Source organism: Nilaparvata lugens, chromosome 3, assembly GCF_014356525.2.
Source record: "Nilaparvata lugens isolate BPH chromosome 3, ASM1435652v1, whole genome shotgun sequence".
Taxonomy (NCBI): Eukaryota; Metazoa; Arthropoda; class Insecta; order Hemiptera; family Delphacidae; genus Nilaparvata; species Nilaparvata lugens.
This window is the reverse complement of record NC_052506.1, coordinates 32,519,996-32,547,702: the sequence shown is the minus strand read 5'-3', so window position 1 is coordinate 32,547,702 and position 27,707 is coordinate 32,519,996. Positions and strand designations below refer to the sequence as shown.

The window sequence follows — 27,707 nt, the reverse complement described above, 5'->3', positions numbered from 1 at the left end:
TCGTGAAGGTCAACGCCCCCCCATTGCAGAATTGTCTTCTTTTACAATATTTGGCCGAGGTACAGGAATCCTTTGTTTTTCTGCAACAGAATATCGTTGAACATCTTCAACAGGTTCAGCAGCAGCAAAACTGGAGACAAGACTCACACAACGATTATCATACCATTTGCAAACAAAAACTTCATTCTCAATGTCAATCATTTCATCATAGCTGCCTCGACCTTTCCCTGATAAAATTTTGTCATTTTCTAATTGACATCCACAGAGCCTGTTACTTCTTACAGTACCAACTGCCAATATGTCTCTCACTTTTAGTTCACAAATCAGATGGTATGAAGTAAACCAGTTGTCGCAATTTGTAGTTTTGAAATTTGGGTATAACTTCTGAAAGTCGTACAACTATTTCTCCACTAAGTCCCAGTTTATTATTTGTAGATTTCACTGTCCCTTTCCCCACATAAACCTCAAAGTCATGTACAATCCCACTCTGTGAAGCAATAGCAAAAACTTTTATGCCCCATTTATGGGGCTTGTTTTTTATATACTGTTTCATTTTTGATCTGCCCTTGAAAGGGATTATCATCTCATCCACTGAACATTTTTCCTCTGGTTCTACCTTCTTCATATTTTCTCGAACAGCATTCACAAATGGTCTTATTTTGAAAAGTTTATCATGATTAGCATCATTCAATGGCAGCATATGGGTATTATCATTTACATGGAAGTAAGTACGAAGTTTATCATATCTATTTCTAGAAATTTTGTCTGCAATAGGGGAGTTACCTCGTTTCATTGGCCCAGTACATACGATAGGAAGGCATCCTTACAATAGAAGACAGCAGATTGATGCCAAGAAACTGTTTGATTTCTGCTCTATTTGTGTTAATGCTAGCTCCACTTTTTTGAACAGAGTATAAATTTGTCTGGACTACTAGATTCTCAATCATTTCTGAATCAATAAACATATCAAAATACTGTTTGGGAGTTTTCATTTCTTCTGGGGGTGTAATCTGAACTTCACATAGCTTCTCAGGAAATCTGAAATCCCGTGGTTTCCTCCATCTCTCCTCCCACTTCAATCAATCCTTCATTATTGTCTAGGCCTATCACTTCTGGAAGATCAGGGGCTGGGTCATCATTCTGAATATTAGTATCATATTCTACCTGATTTAGTCCCTCTTCAAAAACTTGTAGCCTCCGTTGTAGTTCTTCTTCATTCACTTGAAGTTTGTCATCAGCATCATCATCTTCTTCATTCAAATCTTCTATATCAGAAAGATCACCCCTCAGCATATCTCCCATTTGCTCTGGGGAAGCTTTGGGGAATGGTAGGACATCCTCGGGAGTGATGACAGGACGTGTTGTAGATTGACGACTAGGTGTAGTTTCTGGATGAGCAGAGGGTGTGCTTGGCAAATTAACATCGACAAGAGTGGATGTTGAAGGTGAGGCTGTCATTGGGCGATCTGTCACTGCAGATACCAAAAATTCGTCATCAGTAAAAATTTTATCATTAAAAGGACAAATTCCAGTTTTCTGAAATGCACAAAGAATATTTCTTCTTGTCATTGCATGGTTAAAAGCGATTCAAGCTATTTCGGCAACATTGTAAATAGAAAGAGTTTTACCAGGGTCGTTGAGCATCCAGTTGTTTGCAGCAGAATTGTAGTGTTACTTGAAAGGGGCATACACTGCAACATCCAGAGGTTGGAGTCTATGACTGCAGTGCGGGGGCATGGTAAGGAGATGAACTCCATTATTTCTTGCCTCCAATACAACATCTATGGTGATGTGTGTTTCATGATTATCCATGATAACAAGAATTGGCTCTTCTTTGCTTGGTTTTGCATGTGTTATAAGATGCTTGACAACAAGCAAAAAGTTTTCATTTGTCATCCATCCGGTCTGATGGGCCAAGCCCAAGCTTCCTACAGGGGCTTTGGTTAACATAAAGTCTTTAAAATTAACTCTGGGAAAAACAAACACTGGCGGAATAGTATTTCCATCAGCACTTATGATGTTGCTTATTGTCACTAACTGTCCACGTTCAGCTGATGTGGCTTGGCCTACCTGTTTTAAGCCACGTTGCGCAATCACTTTAGGTGGTTTGTGAACAGTAGTCACAGCAGTCTCATCAAGATTGAAAACGCAGTCTGGGGTGAACTTATATTTGTCATACAGGCCTTTTAGATTTAAAAAAAACTCACTGACATTTGTCCTGTTGAACGAAGTAGACCGGCTTCAACTGGTACTTTCCAGTTTTCTCAAAGTTAGCTGTTGTTGGCGGCTTTTAAAACCAAACCACCATTCTTTACCAGCCAACTTTGAAGTTTTCCATGACTGTGGGAATTGAAGACCAAGTCCAACTGCATAATCGTAAGCAAGCTTTCTTGCTTGTAGGGGAGTAAGACCATAATTCATTTTACCAGCTCTTATGAGGTAAGAGCAGAGCAATCAATAGACTAGTATTTAATAACAATGAATTAAACTGATATAGAATAAGACTGATGCAACTGTCAACATAATAGATTGAGAATGAATACCAGATATATCCAGCCACAGCCTAACAGATATATTGTTTTCATTCTCAATGATGTTGGAAATATCAGATTGTCATTCTCAACCTTAGACCAGTTATAGAATAGACACGCTGGGAAGTCTAGCCTCTGAAGCCAACATGTACTGCCAAATCCACCCATCTTGACGTCACAACCAAGCTAACAACAATGCATTGTTCAACAACAATGTAAGTTAAACACCACAAACACTTACACAACAAACTCAAAAAAGTTTTCTATAATTTCTTTACGATGCGTGACGTCACTGCTGTGACGTCAAGATGGGTGGATTTGGCTGTAGATGTTGGCTTCATCGACTTTCAGTATGAATATACAATGAGCCGTGTCTATTCTATAACTGGCCCAAGTTCTCAACCACTGTCTGTCGTGAAACAACCAGATATGAGCCAAATACATCAGAGCACTCTAGTGAGCAAGAGAAGCACTAAACTCATCTGGTTTTCATCCTAAGCGATTCTAATTTTTTTCGTGATTCTGAAACAGTTAAAACCCCACTTTCAGCCTAAGTGGTCAATATCTGTTTTTCATTCTGGAGCCTTCAAATGGAAAGCCAATTTTTTGTACCACTTGATAGTCTTCCTCATGCATTTCAGGTTGCAGAGAAGCATATCAGTCTTATCAACTGCACCCATATTGTTGTTGTAATCTTCAATGCAAATTGGCTTTGACTTGATCATATTATTTCTTTGTAGTGTTTCAATGCTTGCATCATTGTGAAGTGTTGTCAACATCCAAACTTCCTTCTTATCCATCCACTTCATTGCTAAAAGATTGTTGGTGTGACTGGATTGTATTTCACCTCTTTTCAACTTTTTGTTTAGCTTTGGCATGAATTTCCTACTCTTCCTAACAGTACCGCACACATTTGTTTGAAGCTCATGAAGGTTCAAGAATAACTTTGGGCTTGAATACCAATTATCCAAGTAAACCGTATGTCCTTTTACTAAATAGTCCTTGTAAAATATCGAATTTGGGTAGATAAAAATCCCTAACCGAAATAGTAATAGGTCTGAAATAAAGTAACTGGCTAATATCGCCAAATAGATAACAATTAAGATTAGATAGCATCAGCTTGTTCTGGCTAAACGGTACAAAAACCTAAAAAGGATTTGAAAGGATTTGTTGCTAATAAATATATTATTATATAAAATATTTGAAGATTGAGGTTAGGTATATGCATTCAGGGATCGGTGACCTAAAGATCGACCAAATCGAGCAACGTAGAATCTGACCAAAACCCCTTGGCAGAGCTCTATTGCAACAAAACAGTATGCAATGTGAAAGAACACATGATCACGTGGCTAACTATTAGGTAGCATGAATGAATATTAGTATACAGAATATTAGCTAGCATGTAGAGAGCATAAGTAAAAACCAAATAAAAATAATTAAGTGTATTCAGGAAATAGGAGGTACCAGGCGCATGAATACTGAATCAAATTTGCATGCACCAATAGCACAACGGCAGTTAATAGGCGGCAACTGTAGGCCAATTCAAAAATATTTCTATATATTTATATAAATGTTCTGGATTTATGTTAAAATATTGTATAGTCTATGTTATCGATATGGCTCGAAGGCAAAGAAATTATTAAACGCACAACCTAAGTAATAATTTGATATTTTTTGTACGATCTATTTGAACCTAAATGGCGGAGGACTAAGATATTCAAATTTTATGTTAATTTGAAAGTCGGAAGTAAGATTTGTAAAATTGAGAAAGGAGAACCATCACTCGCCAGCCTAATGCCACCATGAGAGGACCCCAAATATTTTAGAACGTAATACCTTGCTATAAATTGTAAAAGCTAAAGTTAGATCAAATTATTAAATTTCTTAAAGGACTTTGTGATGCTCTTGTAAAGCAGAAGTCATTTTCAATTTCAAATAATTTATAACCCCTTGGAAGAGACGATTCCGGCTACCGTATTCCAGGACCACCAGGAGTTGGATCGACATCAGCGGCTTATAAGAAGATTTTCGACACGTGAGTGATAAATATTGAATTAGTGATGGGCGCCCTAGTGCTTCGAATCTATCTAATAATCAAAGCTAGCTCGTCGAAAGGGTTTTTATTATAAATTAAGAATGTAATAAGAGAAAGACTTGCGCAAGTAAAATTAGTATTAAAGGTATTTTATTGAAGGAAAATATAGATCAATACATTTCAGAAAATTCCATTTGGATCAAAGAAGTATAAAATCTAGGCTATTAAAACACATTCATATGGTCTTTAATTTTTGCAATATAATTTGCGATAGTTTGTTATAGCTCTAATTCACTAGATGAATGGCTCTACCTATTCCGTCAGGTGCTGAATCTTGCACCCTGAGATAAAATATATATTCAATACAAAGAAATCTACTAAGTACTAGAGAATTTAATATATATATATATATATATTTGGATTATTAGTGGCTAATTTATCAAGTTGATCTTAAAGAACCTATTTTTTTAATTGAATTGTCCAAGTCGACAAGTATTAGCAAGCGCATATAGCAGCTACATGCAAAAGGATGCATATGATTCTAAGATAAAGGCACATGGTAATGATTCGTGCCATAAATCTAGAATATAAAGTTTAGCCTGTGATATTTTACTGATTTCAATTATTGTTCTATTTTTATATTATATTTTTTATCGCTCTTTATATATATTTTGCCTCGATCTATTTTTTGCATTATTGTTTAATATATGTATCAAAATGTTTATGGTGTGCAATTTATTTTTATTCCTCACACTATAGTATAAGTATCATATTTATATATATTTATTTTTAATGAATTACAAGAGTTATAGGGGAAGCCCATAACTAGGCCTATAAAGATTTTATGAGACTGAATCCTATTAAAAAACCACGACCTAACTATATAATTATATCAAATATTCATGCTCTACCGACTGATGCCAAGCAGGAGGCTAATTGTTATTTTATAAAGAATAACGTGACATAAAACATGCCGTACCAACGTGGGACTGATGATGAGAGCCAAGCTCATTGAATAATTATTTGAAATTAAGTCAATACCCATATTGAAGATAATATTGAAAGACAAGTCTAGTTATATTAAAATTTATCGTGGATGGATAATGAAATTATAGATAACTTATACGAGTATTGAGGAAAACAGGCGAAGTAAAATTTGTATTACTTTTTGGGGAATCATAGCTTCAAATAAGGAGAAATTATATGTTTTAAAGAAAATTTTATATTATTATTGTAGAAAATATATTTTATAGAGAGAGCTATTATATTTATGGGCCTAAACTGCTAGTCAGAAATCAATGAATAGTATTATTATATTATAAGAGCTTAAGTAATAAATAGGTTACCTGGCTTGTAATGTCCATAGGCCCATCCTCATTTGTGTCCTTATTAATGCCTTGTTGGCCAAAACTTTCACTTTTTTAACAAACACTTGACACTTAATCCATTTTTAAAATATGAGTCTCTTTTCGTCCACGCAAAGTAAGGTAGCAGACACACTGCAGACGGCGATAGTAGCGGAGATCGACGCTGAGGGGGGCGCGATGGAGTCCAACACCCAGATCTCTTCAATCACCGCCAAGAATCCTGTGAACAGTAATAAACCGTTAAATGTCTCCCAAGAAGCAATAAGAAGGGTTATAGTAGAGGGGATGATCAAGTCATTTTCTAATAGTTTAGAAAAAACAATGACCATGGTAATGAAGGACTTGAAGGCGGAAATGAAGGAAATGCGGGAATCATTGAAGGATACATCGGTAAGAACGGGTGAGGAAACTGCGGACACAATATCAGCATCTACCGCTGAAAATCAAGAACTAATTACAACCGATTTAACAGCAAAAATAGATACTGTCACTTGTGAGTTAAATGAAAGAATAGATAACCTACCAGCACAAAACACTCCACAAATTCATGAAATAGCTCACCCAAATTCTGATATAAATCAAAACATAGTACAACTTAATTCATTGGAGACAGCCGTTGGAGAACAGCAATTATTTTCATCTGAATTAAATGCCGAAGTAGTAGATAATGAAACAGAAGCTTCTAGTCATTGGAAACAGGCCCAAGAGAAGTAGTACAACTTGAAAGTCAAATACATCAATTTCCGCACGAGAATATAGAGCCTATTCCCATAGCAACGTTTGATTCACTACACAGTTTCAATGAATTAGGCCGTTTTGACAATACAGACCGCTATCTCCAACCTAAAGAATTTATAGATCAGAAAAAACTAGTTCAATCATTAACACCCACCTCTTGGAATTTTTGGCGTCTTCGATTATCCAGTTTGTTAAGCGGTGAACCTCTGATGTTCTTCCAGATCCATAATCACGAATTCAGGACGTTAGACGAGTTCAGTGCAGCTTTCCTGGAACAATATTGGAGTAAAAATAGACAAATGGATGCACTAGCCAATATCATTGCTTGTGAGTTTAATTCTAGGACAGACGACACATCCATCAATTTGTTAATACCTTAAACTGAAAAATGCTCAATTAGATGAGCCAATGTGTGATTCAGTTTTAGCAAATATAATCGTAAAAAAGCTACCTTTCCAAGTCAGAACAGCATTGGCTACACAGCCAATAACTAGTTGCAAACAGCTGATAGATTATTTATACAATATACAATCTATGATGGCAATATCAAATCACCGGTCAGATCAAATGTATGCACAGAATCAACCTAATTCAAAAAGTAATCAGTATAACAGCCAAAAATATGAACCGGTATCATATGATCGCTACCGATCTGCCCCTCAATCCGAACGCCGCTATGAGCACAAGCAAAATGGTAACTGGAATAATGAAAATTTTCAAAATCGCACAACCAACCACTACGCCCAGCGGAGCAGGAATCACTATGATGGCCGTGATCGATTAAACTCAAATAACAGTCACACTCAGAATAATTATAACAGAAATTACAAACCGCCACCTCAACAAGTAAGCACAAATTATACATTAGCGCATGCCACAGGATTAAATCAACAAAAAACCCGGAACCCAGCACCCAACGACCCGCCACCAGATATACAGAAAACTACATCTAAACAATTATGTCTACATGATAACCCCGATACAACCCACACAAGCTCAGAAAAAATAGATAGAGAAAATAAAGATACTACAGCCTCATATACCACCTTTGTGAACGGTTTACCGAAAATATTAGAAAAACAGATGTTAATACAAGATAAACCACCACCAAAAACCAGCCGCAAGCAACAACCCATTTTAAGTATATTGTTTCCCGCCGAAGACCCATCACCGCAGGAAGAGCAGCCCGCACATCAAGAGACCGCCACCATGTATCTGCACACCACACCCGCGCATCATTCGACCCCACAGCACCCCAAGGAACCCAGGATGGAGGACCAAGAGGACGGACTACCGGACAAAAGGAGCGACCACCGCAAGGCCCGGAGACGGAAGCGCCTGATGACACCCGACTGGTATCAGGACGAGGAGGACAGCATACAGGACCGTAAGAACATGCATCGCAAGGCCCGGAGGCGGAAGAAACGGAGGAACCGCGCGCGCCGATGGAGGCCGCATGCATGCTTCAAGAGGCAAAGAAGAACACCGGACCGACACCGAGGAGGACAGGAGCAGACCGACGGCGTACATCCGTGGCACATACGCTTTAAAGCAGATAACCAGCTATGTGACTGGAATAATAGGCCAAAGAAATATGACAAAAATGGAGCTACAAGAACAACTATGGATTTATGCATGGGCAACAAGGAAATGGAAGATGGACTAATGAAGAATGGAAAGTGCTTAATAAGAGTGAAAGAAACAAGGAATTATATTAATAAAAGGGAGTACCGGGCTATTATATTTGGAAAGATTATATTATTAAAGAACTAATTAGTGTTTTGATTTATTGTATTGTGTGGATTACCATGACTGTGATAATATTGAAAAGTGATGCTATTGAGGTTATAATTAAGACCATGTTAGTGTTGAAGGAATTTGTTTTCTGTTGGAATTCTTGTATGGTGAAATTATTTGTTATTAAGGCCGTGATGTTTGCTAAAATTGTGATGTTAAGAAATAATGAAGAGGAGAATATTATTGAAGAAGTTTATGCCTATGAAAAATCTTGCTTTACGAAACTGTTTCCTGATATGATTAAAGTTGTTTATAAAGAAACTATGTGGATAGTATTGAAAGAAAATAAATGGAAGACTTTTGATCAATTAAAAGAAATTATTATTAAAGGAACAAGGAGTTATTCGAAGAAAGAATACACAAGATACCAGGGCTTTAAATTTATGAGGATAAGTTATCAATAGGACAGCCTCACAAATCAACAGCAGATAACCTCACCAGCCTACAACATCTACAACAGAATGCAAGAAGATGCCAGTAAACCACGGATTTTTACATGCAATATCGTCAAATTGAAATAATATGATAAGTAATCAAGGAAAACACCACTATCAAGCCAATTACTAACCTTTCTTAATAAATCTAATATTGATGAGGCCACCTCGTGTCAACAAATCAGATTTTTCGTTTCCTTCCAACTATCAAAACCTGCAACAAGCAAGGGAGTAATTTTTGAATATGTAATTAATTAGTTACATCAAATAAAAAAGGACACAAGCGGGGATAGAATAATTAAAATTTGTTAATTACCTTTAAAATGAAAAAAATGAGCAGTTAGGTTAATTATGAAATTCGACAGCAATTCTGTAGAACCAGTGACCAGCTGAGCAAAGCCACCTAAATCAAATATGTAACGTCTGTTAACATATGATTATAAAAAAGTATTGTAACCCCAAAAATGTTATTTATTATTGTTATTTATTATATTTATTAATGTTAGTATGTTATTTATATGTTCTATATTTATTACCTTTAGTTATGCCATGTTTGTACCCTGAAAAAACCTAAAGTGAATGCTAGCTACCAAAACCAAAGAGCCATTAGCAAAAGAAAAGTATTGTACCTGATGTATAGAAAATTATTTATATTAAGACCCAAGAAGAACTATAAAATATAAGCCCAGAAGTTTTGTACATCGAAATTATTGTCTGAAAAGAATCAATTGTGAGAGTCATGAAATGTGTGCAGTTAGGTTGGCGGCCCTGCGAGCAGCGAATTTAAAAATATTATGTTTTAAGTGTTGTAAGGAGGAATGCGTCTAGAAGATTATATTTATGATATTTTATGTGTGTTGAGGAGGAGAATTTGTTATTGTATTTGATAGAGGTCTAAAAGAGATGCAGCAGATAGGTCTGCGAACTGTGATAGAAGTCTGAGAGTATAATTTATAAATAAAGTATGGTATATATCGATGTATTGAAGGGTGGATTTTCATTAAAAACATTGTGATTCTCAAATATTTTGAATTCAAATCCAGGGGCGCGTGTAAAATATCGAATTTGGGTAGATAAAAATCCCTAACCGAAATAGTAATAGGTCTGAAATAAAGTAACTGGCTAATATCGCCAAATAGATAACAATTAAGATTAGATAGCATCAGCTTGTTCTGGCTAAACGGTACAAAAACCTAAAAAGGATTTGAAAGGATTTGTTGCTAATAGATATATTATTATATAAAATATTTTGAAGATTGAGGTTAGGTATATGCATTCAGGGATCGGCGACCTAAAGATCGACCAAATCGAGCAACGTAGAATCTGACCAAAACCCCTTGGCAGAGCTCTATTGCAACAAAACAGTATGCAATGTGAAAGAACACATGATCACGTGGCTAACTATTAGGTAGCATGAAATGAATATTAGTATACAGAATATTAGCTAGCATGTAGAGAGCATAAGTAAAAACCAAATAAAAATAATTAAGTGTATTCAGGAAATAGGAGGTACCAGGCGCATGAATACTGAATCAATTTGCATGCACCAATAGCACAACGGCAGTTAATAGGCGGCAACTGTAGGCCAATTCAAAAATATTTCTATATATTTATATAAATGTTCTAGATTTATGTTAAAATATTGTATAGTCTATGTTATCGATATGGCTCGAAGGCAAAGAAATTATTAAACGCACAACCTAAGTAATAATTTGATATTTTTTGTACGATCTATTTGAACCTAAATGGCGGAGGACTAAGATATTCAAATTTTATGTTAATTTGAAAGTCGGAAGTAAGATTTGTAAAATTGAGAAAGGAGAACCATCACTCGCCAGCCAAATGCCACCATGAGAGGACCCCAATATTTTAGAGCGTAATACCTTGCTATAAATTGTAAAAGCTAAAGTTAGATCAAATATTAAATTTCTTAAAGGACTTTGTGATGCTCTTGTAAAGCAGAAGTCATTTTCAATTTCAAATAATTTATAACTCCTTGGAAGAGACGATTCCGGCTACCGTATTCCAGGACCACCAGGAGTTGGATCGACATCGGCGGCTTATAAGAAGATTTTCGACACGTGAGTGATAAATATTGAATTAGTGATGGGCGCCCTAGTGCTTCGAATCTATCTAATAATCAAAGCTAGCTCGTCGAAAGGGTTTTTATTATAAATTAAGAATGTAATAAGAGAAAGACTTGCACAAGTAAAATTAGTATTAAAGGTATTTTATTGAAGGAAAATATAGATCAATACATTTCAGAAAACTCCATTTGGATCAAAGAAGTATAAAATCTAGGCTATTAAAACACATTCATATGGTCTTTAATTTTTGCAATATAATTTGCGATAGTTTGTTATAGCTCTAATTCACTAGATGAATGGCTCTACCTATTCCGTCAGGTGCCGAATCTTGCACCCTGAGATAAAATATATATATTCAATACAAAGAAATCTACTAAGTACTAGAGAATTTAAATATATATATTATATATATATATATATATATATATATATATATATATATATTTGGATTATTAGTGGCTAATTTATCAAGTTGATCTTAAAGAACCTATTTTTTTAATTGAATTGTCCAAGTCGACAAGTATTAGCAAGCGCATATCGCAGCTACATGCAAAAGGATGCATATGATTTTAAGATAAAGGCACATGGTAATGATTCGTGCCATAAATCTAGAATATAAAGTTTTGCCTGTGATATTTTACTGATTTCAATTATTGTTCTATTTTTATATTATATTTTTTATCGCTCTTTATATATATTTTGCCTCGATCTATTTTTTGCATTATTGTTTAATATATGTATCAAAATGTTTATGGTGTGCAATTTATTTTTATTCCTCAACACTATAGTATAAGTATCATATTTATATATATTTATTATTAATGAATTACAAGAGTTATAGGGGAAGCCCATACCTAGGCCTATAAAGATTTTATGAGACTGAATCCTATTAAAAAACCACGACCTAACTATATAATTATATCAAATATTCATGCTCTACCGACTGATGCCAAGCAGGAGGCTAATCGTTATTTTATAAAGAATAACGTGACATCCTTTAGAAGAGTAGTTACAACTGACCCTGACATACCAACCTCATAATAATCAGTGATTTCAGTTCCTGCTCCAACATAAACAATAAAATCAAGGATAAAGTCTGTTTCAACATCACATAGTACAAATAATTTTATTCCAAATCTACTTCGTTTCACAGGAATGTACTGTTTGAAACCCAATCGTCCTTTGAAAAGAATTAGACTCAATGCATAGATTTTGAAACTGTTTTTGAAGGTTTCACGAAAATGGTCAACAACTGGCCTAATTTTTCGCAGTTTGTCAGGTGGTTGCTGGTTGTTCTGATCATTTGAAGCAAAATGTAGCATACTCAGAATATTGAGATAGTTATTGCGAGGCATAACTTGGGAAAAAAATGGCATGGATATGAGATGATTTCTAGACCAATACTCATTTATTCTCAATTTTTTTTACTCTGGTCATGAGCATTGTTAGAGCCAAGAATAGATAGAGTTTATCAGGAGTCACTTCAATCCACTGCTTCAGCCTAGACTTTGGAGGAATGTAGAATTCTTCAAGGATTTTTTCATGGTAATAGTTCGTTTCTGTAGCAATTCTCTGCATGAGATCGATTGGTAATAACTTTAGAAAAAAAATCAATCTCCTCGGAATCATCTGTTCCTTTACAAAGTACCTTTTACTTTGTGTGTCATCAGAGAATATGAGAAGATTCTCAAGAAGTTTATGAGTAAAATTTTAAATTATTTCAGAATTGTTTGAGGCCCATTTTCTGAGCTGCATTTGTCCTTGTGACATCATAAGTTCCTTCAAATTGTGAAACTATAGTTGGCCAAACGAAAATGGGTCCTTCAAGGTCGAAGCTTGCTCTTGACACCACCACCCGTCTCTACCAACACTGTTGCCACTTTGTACTAAGGGTGGCTAGTAAGAGAGAAAGTGAATGTGTGTGTGAGAGAGGGTGTGATAGTGAAGTATTGTTATTGTGGGGAGTATTGTTTGCCTTCTCTGGATTGTTGACTATGACGAGGACAATATAGTTCACAGTTTTACAAATGTATTGTACATAATGCTTTTATACTATATATTTATAATACATATAACTTTCAACAGCTGTGCTGGTGTTTGAAAAATAATAGAAGCATGAAAAGGAGTTGAAATGTGAATAGGCCGAGTCATAAGGATATTGTGCCTGACCTTTTAAAAGATGATAAAGAAGATAATTTTGAATAAAATTTAGAATTTAGAAATAGGCCGACACATCTAGAAAATACCTGAGTCTATACCTAATTCATGCAGGTGAACGGGCTAGAGTCAAGAAAACTTCAATTAATCTTGCCATGCCTGATTTAATAGGTTTATACTATAGAATAACACTACAGTTTGAAATAATTCAAGAATAACTTTGGGCTTGAATACCAATTATCCAAGTAAACCGTATGTCCTTTTACTAAATAGTCCTTTAGAAGAGTAGTTACAACTGACCCTGACATACCAACCTCATAATAATCAGTGATTTCAGTTCCTGCTCCAACATAAACAATAAAATCAAGGATAAAGTCTGTTTCAACATCACATAGTACAAATAATTTTATTCCAAATCTACTTCGTTTCACAGGAATGTACTGTTTGAAACCCAATCGTCCTTTGAAAAGAATTAGACTCAATGCATAGATTTTGAAATGGCTTGAAACTGTTTTTGAAGGTTTCACGAAAATGGTCAACAACTGGCCTAATTTTTCGCAGTTTGTCAGGTGGTTGCTGGTTGTTCTGATCATTTGAAGCAAAATGTAGCATACTCAGAATATTGAGATAGTTATTGCGAGGCATAACTTGGGAAAAAATTGGCATGGATATGAGATGATTTCTAGACCAATACTCATTTATTCTCAATTTTTTTTACTCTGGTCATGAGCATTGTTAGAGCCAAGAATAGATAGAGTTTATCAGGAGTCACTTCAATCCACTGCTTCAGCCTAGACTTTGGAGGAATGTAGAATTCTTCAAGGATTTTTTCATGGTAATAGTTCGTTTCTGTAGCAATTCTCTGCATGAGATCGATTGGTAATAACTTTAGAAAAAAATCAATCTCCTCGGAATCATCTGTTCCTTTACAAAGTACCTTTTACTTTGTGGGTCATCAGAGAATATGAGAAGATTCTCAAGAAATTTATGAGTAAAATTTTAAATTATTTCAGAATTGTTTGAGGCCCATTTTCTGAGCTGCATTTGTCCTTGTGACATCATAAGTTCCTTCAATTGTGAAACTAGTATCTTTGCTTCAGATACACTTGAAGCTCCTGTCACAATGTCATCCACATAAGCATCTTTTAGTTGAGCTATTGAGGCGAGGGGAAATTCTTATTTGTGATCTTTGGCTAACTGAGTCATTGTGCATTGCACCAGGTAACTGGAAGAAATCATGCCATAGGTGACACAATTTAATTCATATTCTACGAGTTCTTTATCAGGTGACGGTCTGCATCAGATAAAAGCATCTTTTATTAGAGCTAGTGAGGCGAGGGGAAATTCTTCAAACATCTGGTACTAATCGATAGGCAATTAAATTTACTAAAAAAAGTTATTCTTGTAAAGTTTAACCATTATTTTAGAAGAAAATAATAAGTGAAAAAAGCAAAATGGCCGCTGTGTGAGTAACTGGAGACTTCCGGACAATTTAAATATGATATTTAGATACGTTTTTTACCCAGGAACAATGCCCTAGAGTGTTGGTAGGCAGTTCGTAAACACCCTGTGTATATAAATATGTGAAAAAAAGAAAATTCCATTTTTTATATAATATATGAATAGAAGAAATATCATTTTTGTGTGATATTGCATGAAACATGGAATGAAAAATGTGAAATACAAAGTGAAAGTGTCCATTATATAGTTGTGTTCTATGATAGTGGATTGAGAGTGAAGATCCATCACAATTTTTTTATTGCAGTTTATTTTTTCCTAACGAAAAAGAAAAAGCATAGTCTGTTTTCTGTCGTTTGGCACCTGTCAAGAACTTTGAACTCAGTGGGTACAACGTGATAAACGGAAATTTCACTAAACTTCTACCAAAACTTATTTGGATCTGAAACGAGGAAACCCATAAATTCGAGATACATAGCGGCGGAGGGATACGGAATTATTTGTACTGTGTATCAAAGTCTGCTCATTTAGTGATAACAGAAGAATTTGAGATCACTGTGTCTTATCTCTTGTTTTTAAAAGCTGCTAAGCTCAACGGTTTTCCATTATCTTATCAGGACGAGTTGTATTCAACATCAGAAAGAGAGAGTGTTATCACACTAATCAATTCAACAATAAAACGTCACCCACTCTATACCACTTTATCTCACCCAGTGTGAAAAATAATAGATACCTCTTTAAACCACACGTTAACCTAGAAAGTACAGAATGGATGCAGACAGCCTCAAAGATATGCTCAACTCATTTAGAATGGAGATGAGTCAAGACTTGAAGAAAGAATTGATACCTTCACAGAAGAATTTGGAGCAATGTTGAAAAATCATTTAAGTAGCTTTGATGAAAAATTGAAGGAGCAAAAAGAGAAGATATCGCAACTAGAAAAAGATAACAAGAGGAAAAACTTAATTATCCATGGTGTTGAGGAGAAAACCGATGAAAATCTAGAAGATTGGTTTTTCAGATTGATAAGACATGAAATAGGAGTGGAAATCGAGAATTGGGATCTAGATTTTATCAGGCGCTTGGGGAAGAAAACAGGGAATATCAAAAGACCAATTGTAATCGGATTAACAACGTGGGGGAAGAAGATGGAAATTTTGAAAAATAAAGGGGCATTAAAAGGTAAAGAGGTGTTCATCACAAAAGATTTTCCTCGGGATGTGTTACAGAAGAGGAAGGAGCTGAAAGAAGAGATGTTTGAAGCAAGAAAACAAGGAAAGTTCGCCATATTGAAATATGACAAGTTAATTATAAGCAGTGAGAATGGTAAAACAAAGAAGAAAAGAGAATTGAATATTTAACCGCAAAAAGAAGAGCAAAATACCAAGCCAGCGAAGAAACGAGATGGTAAGCAAGGCAGTTTTCATCTTGGAAAAGGCTCTTTGGATGGATACTTCAAAAATAGGAACAATAACTCACAAGAAATCGGGCGATCTACTGACACATCTATAGAAAATAGAGGATAGGACTTACCGGAAACTAGGCTACCAACCAATGGAAACGATTATGAAAAGAACAACAGAAATATAAATAAAAATTTGTTTTCCCCAGAAAGGCTGGTCACCGAGGGGAAGTGTGACCAAAACCCCCAGATTTAATGATTGGTACATTGAATGTAAAAACACTTCATACAGAAGATCGAGTTTGTGCATTGGAAGAGGCATTACTAGACACAAATATAGACATTCTTGATTTAGCAGAAGTAAGAAGAAACTCCGAAAAAATTATTTTCAGAAAGAGTGACTTCATTTTCTATCATTTCGGCAAAGAGGAGTGCGAATTTTAATTGAGTGAGAACTTTTTTTATGAATCTCTTACTACTATTCTGTCCCAAGATAGGAACAATAATTGAAAAAAATTGACAATAATACTCCGCAACATTAATGCACATTGAAAAATATGGATATGGGAGGAGAAATGAGGCAGGCCAAATGCTAGTGGATCTCTGTTTTCAACAGGGCATGAAGGTGATAAATACATTTTTCAAGAAAAGAATGGGAAAAAAGTGGACATGGATCTCACCGAATCAGCATACAAGAACTGAAATTGACTATGTTCTAACAACATGCAGAGGCCTCATTAGCCAGTTCGAGGTTACTGGAAAAATTAAATTCTTCACAGACCATAGACTGATAACTATCACATTGTCGAAAGGATAGGTTTTAATGAGACCGAGGCGTGTTTGGAATGTAAATGTTATTAGAATGCTGGAAATGGATGAAAGAGAGATTGATTTATTAACTGATTGATTTATTAATTCCTTTGCCAGGTCTGAGGAGACCTATGACAAACATCATGTTACATAAATACATTACAAACTCAAAACACAGAGATAAAGAAAAAACAAAAATTAAAAATATGAATAAAATTACTTCATTTTTTTGAGTAGTAGAATGATTTTTTTTTTTTTTTATAATAAAAATTATATACTTTGGTAATATTTACGATAGTCCAGAGGGGAGAAAGAAACATTGAAAATTAAAAAAGACTAGAATTAAAATGCATGAAACAAAAATAAAAATCAATTTCACACTTCCTACAGATCTATAACAATATAAATCAAAGAGTCTAAAAATTGTATACATGTATCATTTCAATCCTTGTCTAAAGCTACAACTGTTCATCATCAGCCTGTTGTCGCTCGCCGCCATCAGCACACTCTGCAAAAGCAGCTACCGACCGCTTACCATCATTCACAAACACTATTTTACCCTCGTTGGTCCAAACATTTCGTACACCATACTTGGTGATTGTGTCTCTGTAGAGAGCCAACCGCCTCTTGGTAAGGTCTTCACGAATCAGGACGCTGCTTCCCGCCAGTTTACGCTTCTGCGAAAACACCAGCGTCCGAGCATTGAAGCTGGAGAACTTAACAAAGATTGGACGGGATCGTGGATCAGCAGGTCCATACGGCCGACACGATAAGATTGATTGATCAGTTGCTTATCGATATCCAGTCCCATTTTAGTCTTTACAATATCTATTATCACATTGTCCGTGTCTTCACTGCCACTTTCTGCAATACCGAATATGCAAAGATTATTGCGCCTTTGATTATTATTGAGATCATCGAGGTTCACTTGGTGTAGTTTTTCACGAGTTTCGTATTCCTTCACCTTAGTCTTTAAATTATTGATTTCTGATTGCATGTCGGAGAGTTGCTGCCCCAAACCCAGACCTCTAACCCATCAAGAACCGCACAAAAAACAACAAATTATGAGAGCTCAAACAAACGTGACCTCACTTTCCAACAACTCAGCTAGGTACTACTCACACAGCTACTACTAGACACAGGAGCTAGCGACCAATGTACAACACATCATTGAAAATGAATCGCACCTGACATTGCAGGAGAGCTACAATCTGATGGAATTTCTCGTTGTAAGTTCATTCAAACAATCAGCTTCAAGCAAACAAAAAAATCTCACAGAACACAAAAGATTTAATATGTATGAGAGAGGCTTTGAAGAGGAAGAATCCAAAAACTTCAGAAGAAAAAATTGAATACAACCTTCTATAATTATAGAATAATGAGATTTCATATTAGAAAAGACCTGAGAATGCATGAGGACTGAATCATTTCAGAAGCCTTAGAATCATCTGGTTCAATAAAACAAAAATGAAGAAGGATTTATCATATGGTCTTCAATGGAACACAGGACTGAAGATAAACGTGGCAGAATAGATAGAAATAGACATGGAATAATAATTGAGAAAGCTATGCTATTCTACAAAACATTATTCAAATTCTCTGAGAATACAACATTTGAAATTTCAAATGCTATTACAGATTCATATATTACAGTTCTCCAAGATCAAGAAGTAATGAATTGTGTACAATCATTGAAGAAAAACAAAATGGCTGGTAATGATGAAATCACAAATGAAATGATTCAGACTCTTGCTCCAGTGATTATAACCCTGATGACGAATGTATTCAATAGAGTATTGAAAGAGCAGCAGGTACATCATCAGTGGAAATCAACCGATATTATACTTCTGTTCAAAAAAGGAGACATATACAATACAAATAACTTCCGCCCCATCAGTATTATGTCATCCTTTGGAAAATTATTCATGAGACTATTGACAAACCACATTCAACTGATCCTCAAATCTCAGCAACCCATCAAGCAAGCCGGATTCCGAAAAGGCTCTTCAACTCTTAATAATATCCAAGTCGTCAATCAACTAATTGAAAATGTTCAGAATATCAAATTGGTCTTCATATGGCATTCGTTGACTACTGGAAAGCATTCGATAATGTTAGTCATGCATTCTTGTTCACGGTTCTTCAAAATCAAGGCGTTCCAGAGATCTACATTAACATACTGGAACATTATTATGAAAACAGTACCGCAAGGGTAATTCTTGAAAAGCCAGGCTAGTACTTCAGGCTAGAAAGAGGAGTAAAGCAGAGTGACCCAGCATCACTGATACTATTCAATGCAGCTCTCCAAGAGGTTTTTAAACTGTTAAGATGGGAGAGATTAGGGATTAAGATCAATGGAGAATATCTCAATCACCTTCTTTTGTGGATGATATTATCATCATTGCAAAATCGAATCTGGAACTGCAAGCTATGTTGGAAGATCTCACAAACGCTGGTGAACAAGCTGAACTCATCATTAATCCAGATAAAACCTTCATAATGTCCAACAGAGAAACTTGTGAAATAGAAATCAATGGTAAATGGTGAATCCAATAAATGAAGTTATTAATGAAGTTATCTTGGTTAGAAATTTTCATTTGCAGCAAGAGAAGAAACAGAGGTGAAGAGAAGATGCAACATAGCATAGAGGAAATACTGGGCTTTGATGTGTATTATGAAGAGTAAAGATCTTGTCACAACAAAGGCAAAAGTTCTCAAGTCATGTATAATACTAGCACTTATATATGGAGTACAGATCTGGGCTTGTAAGAAATCATTGTTGAAAAAGGTTCAAGTCACTCAAACAGCCATGGAGAGGAGTATATTGAACATTAGGAGACAAGAGAGAATCAGAAACTCTGTTATAAGAAGTAGGACAAACCTTGAGGATGTGACAAAAACAATGAAGTTGCTGAAATGGAAATGGGCTGGACATATAGCAAGAATAGAGGATGGCAGATGGACGAGAGAATTTACCAGCTGGGAACCATCATGGAGGACAAGAAGAGTTGGACGACAGAAAGCCAGATGGAAGGATGACATCGTGAGGACAACAGGAAGTACTTACTTTTTGTGTCCGGGCAATAAAGACATTAAAGATGTTGTGCCCAGTATTGTGCCACTGAAATTCCAGTGGCATTTCCCTGCCACAGGTTGTCAATGGTGCATTTTGTCGGGCAGAGGGCACACTCCAAGAGATGTCCAGTGTCCTGGAGCTTCCCACACTCGCAGTTCAGGTCGCCAGGATCTATTTGATGCCATCTAGCCCGATTCACTCTTGTTGGCGCAACCCCAGTTCTGAGTTGGTTCAACACCGCCCATGTTTGCCAGTCCAGGTCAAGTCCTGAGGGTGTTAATGCTTGTTTTGGGAACCATGGAGGTGAATCAGCAGATGTAGAGTCCATAAAGCCCTTCCTAGATTTTAGCCTTGAAGGTGGTGGTTGTTCCATTTGGTCCATTACATGGTGTGCATCAAAAAGTTTGTTTGAACCGCTCTATGTTTTCAGTTTCAGTTCTGCGACCTCCAGGTCTTTCAATGCTTGCTGCTCTGTGCAACCTTTCAATGGGAGTAGGTTCCATACACCCTGTTATTAGGTGGCAGGTTTCATTAAGAGCTGTGTCGACCTTCTTGGTATGTGCTGACCTATTCCACATGGAACATGCATATTCACCTGTTGAGTAGCATAGTGCTTCAGCTGTGCTTAATAATACATTTGGCTTTGCACCTCATTTACTACTTCAAAGTTTCCTCAGGAGATTGTTTCTTGTGCCCATTTTGAGCATTGTATTTTGACAATGAGCTTTATATGTAAGCGATCTATCCAAAACAACTCCCAGGTACTTTAGTGTCTCTGAGTGTTCTAGCAGCTGGTTGTTCCATGTAGCATTCAGACGTCTCTTTGCTTCCGTAGATTTCAAATGGTAGGCGCATTTCTTTGGTTTCTCCACCGGCTTTTTTTCCTTCATAGCTGACATACAAACATAGAAGCGTCTGTTCTGCAGCAGTGATTCTACTATTTTTGCTAACTGGTGGTCTCCTGTTGTAGTGATTAACTTTTGTAAAAGAAGCCAATGGTTTACTGTATCATATGCAGCCGATAGATCCACATATGCAACACATGAGCAAAATGCAAATGCTCCCCAAACAGGAAGTAACAGGATGGAGATGGCGAGAAACAGACAGAGATGGAGAAACCTGGGGGAGGCCTATGCCCGCTAGTGGACCTAGTTTCCAGTTAATAAAATTGAAGTGATATAAATATGTAAATATAACAAGAAGATTAACTACAGTACTGTATCATATGAACTTTGATATTACTTGAAGAAGTATCCTTAAATTGTACATTTATTTTTATGTAAAGTGATTCTGGAGACTGAATAAAGGCTTTATCTATTTATTTATTTATTTACGCTCTATATTTCCATCAATGTACATGAAAATATGTATGTAAATGATATTATGTTTATTGATATATATATAAATATGTGAAAAAAAGAAATTACATTTTTTTAGATAATATATGAATAGAAGAAATATCATTTTTTGTGTGATTTTCCATGAAACATGGAATGCAAAGCCCCACATTGCACTTTATTAACTCAATTCTGGATGATGAAATGGTCCAGTCTATCATACCAGAGATCCTGGAATGCAGGTGCTGCTTGTGGACGCATACTTCTTCTTACTCCAACTTGAGATTGAATTGCAAATGTTCTCAAATAAAACACTGACACATTTCTTTTGAATTCCAGCTGAGACATTTTTTGCAGATGGGACATATTATAGAGATGCCAAGCATTCTGATAACATACATCAAAACACCAGGAAAATATTGACCACCACCATTTCTTGCTTCGGACACTGCGCACCCTGTGGGGATTGATATTTCCATTCATCAGATCAGTGCCACCCATAAAATTATTATTCTCACTTATTAGATATGGGTGCTTGACTAAAACAGTTTTCTTTCCTCTTTTTGAATACCTGATCACATTGACAATAGGATTGACTCCATGTATAGTAGAGGCAACAGTTACTGGTGCATTATCCTGCCAATGAGCAATGAGTAATATTATCATTACTAACACTATAGTCTTTCATGGAAATTATGCTACAATCTTTGGGTACACAGTTCATTCGAATTGTACCAGTTCCTTGATAGTGATTTTCTCTCAAATGAACCAGTAAATAAATTATCAAAGTATAAATGGTAAGGGAGGTCTGGCCACAACTCATTTTAGGGCCCAACTCATTTAGCATCCTCACCATCAGCACAGCAGCTTTTCCAAAGTCCTTATCATATGAGTCATTGGGAACAGTCATCGAAATGAGACACATACAAGTGTGCACTGAACTGAAATTGGCTGAAGATTGGCAGAGAGTCACTCCACTCATAAAAATGCGACTGGCTAGCATCACACAAATGTGCATTGAGCCATAGATACATCATAAGCTAGTTGTTTCAAAGGAACAAAATTGTCTCTAAAGACTCTATGCAGCTTTTTAATGAAGGGTCTCAGCTTCTATAGTTTGTCAGATATGTTGATGTTATTGTTATCTGCAAAATGGAAGAGATTTAATATTCGAATAAATGAGTCTCATCTCATAATTGTAAATAAGCTGGTTCCTTGTATCCTCTGCTGACTCCCAATACTATCTCACACCTGGTAAGGAATTGTAACTCAAAATTGTGAGTATCCCCAGAAAACACTTTAGTTCATCAACGGTGATATTTGAGTCTGCAATATTCTCAAATGCAGCATATTTATCTATTTCCTCAACAATAATATAAAAAAGTGTGAAAAAAAGTTCAAAAATCTGTACAGGAGAAAAATCACTTTCCGGAAAAGTTTGATTGAATGGAACAGAGAAAACAGAGTTTCTAGTCCATACCTGAGATGGAAGAGTATTTGGTCTTCTTTTACTATGAGTTTCTTTTGTTTACCAGTAGATGATGATGCTGAGTCATCCTTGGCAGGATCAGAGGTTATGTGAAATGAGTCCACATCATATCCAACCCTCTCATTATTTGTGAAAACAATCTCAGCATTACCTGCCAGCTGGCTGCTGCTAAGATTATTGATAAGCCCACCTTTGCAGAGTCCTCATCTGATAATCCAGCAGGATGGTGGCTCGACAAAGATGCTGCTGACTGCATCTCCTTGATATTCATCTGACTCTAGCTCATCAATGATTTTGCCAGTGTCAGTGGGCTGAAACATGAACAGATAAACAAAGATCACTTTTCATAGTATTAGAAACCCGTTTATCAAATAAAAAGAAATTCGACAATTTTCTATTTCAAATTCATTCATTGAGGTACAGTACTCAGCTATAATAGGAAATGCCAATAACCCATAAATAGGATATATACTCTGTTAGAACTATTACATAAAATAATGTCCATAATAAAGACGACTTGAATTATAAAAGCATATATTTTGATTACACAATCCAAAATTTGTGATACAAATAATTTTGTAACAGTAGGAAGTGATTTCGCTTTGTTATTGAATTGATATGGTATATGCCCCATGTTACTGTGTGGTAACATCCAAATATAAATGCTCATAATATTGATAGAATTGGAGCAATTAAGCCAGGAATTATTTTCCTACCTCCTTTGATACTTTGTTCACAATAATCAATCACATTAGAATAATAATATTTATTACAAAACCTACCTGTGCATGTCAGACATAATCTCAAAGAAGACTTTCAAAAGTCTACAGATCAACACTGAACAAAGAAAACGGCCGCCCGACTGGAACTCATTCCTACAATCTTCCCTTTCCATTAGGAACAATCACAGTGTTACCACAACAATTCTAAAAAAAAGAATAATATCCCAATGTGCACATGTTGCCTGTTATCATATGGTAACAAGGGGTGTTTAAGGGTTTAATTGAGACGGAATTTATTTATTAATTATTATTTAATCCACTGACCTCGTATTTGGACTTGTCAATATCATAAAGCAATAAAATACATCGAATGCTTCGATTAGCCCAGTAGTTTGCTTACATCAGGTCCTGTGTCTCAATTAGACCAGGTTTCATTTAGACCACCAGGTGTAATCGAACTACTGGGTTAATCGAAGCAACCCATCTTCTTAGGCAAGGTGTGTTTTTAGACCAGGTTTTCAGCTTCATTGTAGAATAGGACCTGGTGTAAACGAAACCCGGTCTAATCGAGACACTCCCGAAATGAAGGTTGAACTTGCTATTGAAGACTCTTCTATAAACATTCAAACTTACTGGATCTTGGTTTACTTCAATACATTTCTCCTTGTACAGATTGAACATTATTGTTATATTAATATTAAGTGGTAGAAACCTTCTGTTCGGATTGTGTTCCCTGGTATAAAGAGATTGGTATGATTGAAATGAAGAAATGTGATCACATAAGCTTACTGCTTTCACCTGGATTTCAGATGTTTTATTTGCAGGAGGGTGGTGTCCCCTATTATCAATTCAAGGTTTATTATTTTCTCGATTTTTTCCATTGCTCTTCTCATCCTCCCATCACAGACAGCTAATGTTTTAAAAAAATATTGTTTACATTAATGCTAGTTCCACCTACTTGGAATCGATACTCATTTGGAGTTGATTCAGGTGCTTTAGCTCCACTCCTGGGTCGTCTGATTTGAGGTTTGTTTTGACTAGTAAGGCCACACATGAAAACATTCTGCTTCTCAAAGAACTGATGTTCCAGGAGCTCCTCACCAGTGACTATAGGGGCCTTCTGAGGAAAGAGCACCATCAAGTTACTCAGTAACTACTAGGGAGAGCTTGAAATAGCTAATTAATGAAAGAGAATATTTGAATCACTAACTGCAGAAGGGGAACATGTTCAGTTTTCCTAATTTTACAGGAGAAGACAAAACTACTTTATAGGAAAACTAACAAGTAGAATTACCATATTTAGTATTTTGTGTGAATATGTATAGTTATATTGTATATGATATTATGTAATTACTGACCTGAATTTCATTCTACAGAAGTTTTAAAAAAATATTTTTTCAACTGGACATGTTACCTTTTTGCAGTCATAACTCAAAATAAAAGTTTTTTTTCTTGGAAAAAACAAGTTTATTTTACACAATTATATGTGAGTGGATACATATTCGTGATTAGATGAGAACTAAATTTATTTGTATGGTACTAGAACATGCTCTTCAGTTTCATTCCCTTTTTCTGTTGGAAACTTTAAAATTTCATTCCAAAATTCCATCTTATCCGGAACGTACGTTGGACATTTTTTATGTCTTTCATTTCTAGAAAATGTATGGGTAGCTTGTCCTTGTGTTCCTTCGAAAGTTGTAGATTCCACTGGGTATTTCTTAAACAAAATTTATCAGCACGCAGACTTATAGTTCAGTTTAAATTATAGTTACTTGGTTAAGCGGCTAGAATGAAATCATGAAAAAAATCATAACTCCAAAACAAGAGATGATTAAGACTTGAAACAAACGGAAATAGATTATGAATTTCATTCCAAAGAACTTTTGTTTGACACTTTATATCTAAAAGTCGTCATTGAAAGTAGTTATTCATAATCATCAGAAATGTGTAATAACAAGCTTTGTAGGAAAGTATATTGTAATTCGATTCGCATTTACTAGAGGTTTCTATCATGAATGGTAACCATTCTTCTATGACCGTTTTAACGAACGCTAGACCCGCCATTTTGAATCAGTCATTACGCGGCTCAGTCGCGACCCCCAAATGCTCATCAAGTGGTTCGGATGAAACAGATCATCTGTCCAATATTTATACATTATTTATTTATACTAGCGCCGCTAGCTCTACCTACAGGAGATTTAGGGAAAATTCCCTAACATAATGGGGAAACCAGATCTGGTGTTGGGAAACCCTATTTTAGAAATAATTCTAAGCACTGATGTATGCATAAGTTGAGTTGAACATGAAGTGACAGGTGATAAGGTGGCATTACACTTTCACAAAGTAAATAAACCGTAATACATTTGAAATAACTGGTTAATGTTCGCATAATTATTTGAGTAACTGTTAGTGTACTGTGACATGAATAATAGCAAAAAGCCAGAATAGAAACTAGTAATAAATGAAGAGCTAGCAGAGAAGTGTCGTTCATTTCACTTTGCAACTTAGAGAAGAAGGAAAAACGGGGCCACACAGGAAAAAGCAAGGAATGATCCAGGGCTGACTGAATCTTTAGTCATGGCAGTAAAAATGACCGCGCGGTGAATTCAAACTTCGGGAAGCAGCAGTAATCAGTAAATTTGGAGATGATGGCTGGAACAGTCACATTTTCCCTTGAAGTTGATGTATGGCTAACCGGAATTTCGACCTCTCTTCCGTTTCTCTGCCTTGGGGGGCTGTCTCTGTCGTTTCCTTGTCCTTTGAGGTTCAATTTTTTGACAATTCTAAGCCACTTCTGTTTATACTGAAGTCTCAATATTAGCAGGATTGTTGTCTGAAAAACTCTCCTCTTAAACAAAATAAACCAAAATGTTAGTTGCTTGATTCCTCTATTATCAAACATTCAATTATCTATAATGAAGAATCTGCAATACTGGAGAAAAACATAAATTATTAAGAGTATGAATACTTAGTTTTATGTAACACTTCATTGAATATTCCTAGTTAACCTAGTTACCTAAGAAATTGGCCTGTTTTGAGATACAGGATTCTGCCTCATGAGATTTATATAATAAAATAAATTAAATTTGTAAAAAATTTGTTGAAATAGCATTATAAATGGAAACTGTTCTCTGTTCTATTATAATAAAATATAAGCTAATACTATATCATTTTATATCATTGAAAAAATCCCTGTAATTGGTCGAGAGCCATGAAGCATTTAATTTTGTTGTAATCATTCCTATTGATAGGGAAGTATTAAATTCATCTTGTAAACTAATTATCACAAATATTTGTGAAGTTTCTGAGCCTCTTGCCTACTTGCTGAATCTCTCAGGTGACATGGGATTCTCTCCATTCCTATTCAAAATGAGAGTAAGATGAAGCCAATTTTCAAGAAGTGGTTTTTACTTTATACAAAATAGCTTTTGACTTGAAAGAATATGCGGCGCAGAGAAATGAAGAGATCAGCCAATTACTGTGATGGATTGAGTCCTAGGTAGAAGCGCAGTTGAAAAAACCGGTCCAGCTGGGCTGAGCACTCTCCCCACCACAAGTGGACAAGACAGCACAGCACTGGAAGGCACCCTTGCTTTTCTATTGCACTATCAAACTCTTCTTGACAAAAAATCGCTTTATATTCCAAATAATCTTACTTATTGATAAAAAGGAAACTTTGTAGACACACAAAGGAATGCAAAAACAAAATATGTAAAAACATGTAAAGCAATTAATATATTCATTTATTGAGCAATATTAAACAGATAATGAGTCAATACACTCTCGGCATTTTATTTTTCTTGTGAGAACACTCACTATGAATCCTGAAATGTTAAACAGTATATTGTCTTAATAATATGACTGATCACAACACTCAATTATTTCGCCCCATAATGTTTCTTGCCTTTATCTTCATATGTTAGGTACTTCCTGATTTATTTGAGTGTCTGAAAATCTCATAACTGCACTTTGATGATGTGGGTCAAACTGTATGCAGTTGATTTTTTCCGACAGCTGAATAGTATTCCTGAACATAAGCTTCCTACTTGTCCATTGGATTGCCTCATGCTTGAATTATTATTGTTCCATTAGCGTTTCTCACACAAGAGAAAAATAGCTCCAAATGGTCTTGGGATAGCTTGTAATCTAACAAATACTTTAATTCTCCTCAGGATAACAATCTATTCCGCAATTTCTTTATGGAGCATATATTTATCAAAAATCCAATAGCAAATGTTTTTCTTGAATGAACAAGAATTGAAACATC

At 35.5% G+C, this 27,707-nt stretch overlaps 1 protein-coding gene across 1 annotated transcript in view; it reads left to right on the top strand.

Moving 5' to 3' along the window:
- The window catches only part of LOC111044988 (solute carrier family 35 member E2A), a 116,847-nt gene extending 95,641 nt beyond the window's left edge, over positions 1-21,206 (top strand). The window contains exon 9 of the transcript XR_005570741.1: positions 20,863-21,206. The gene's annotated coding sequence lies outside the window, so the exon portion shown is untranslated. The remainder of the gene's footprint in view (positions 1-20,862) is intronic.
- Positions 21,207-27,707: the final 6,501 nt, after the last annotated feature.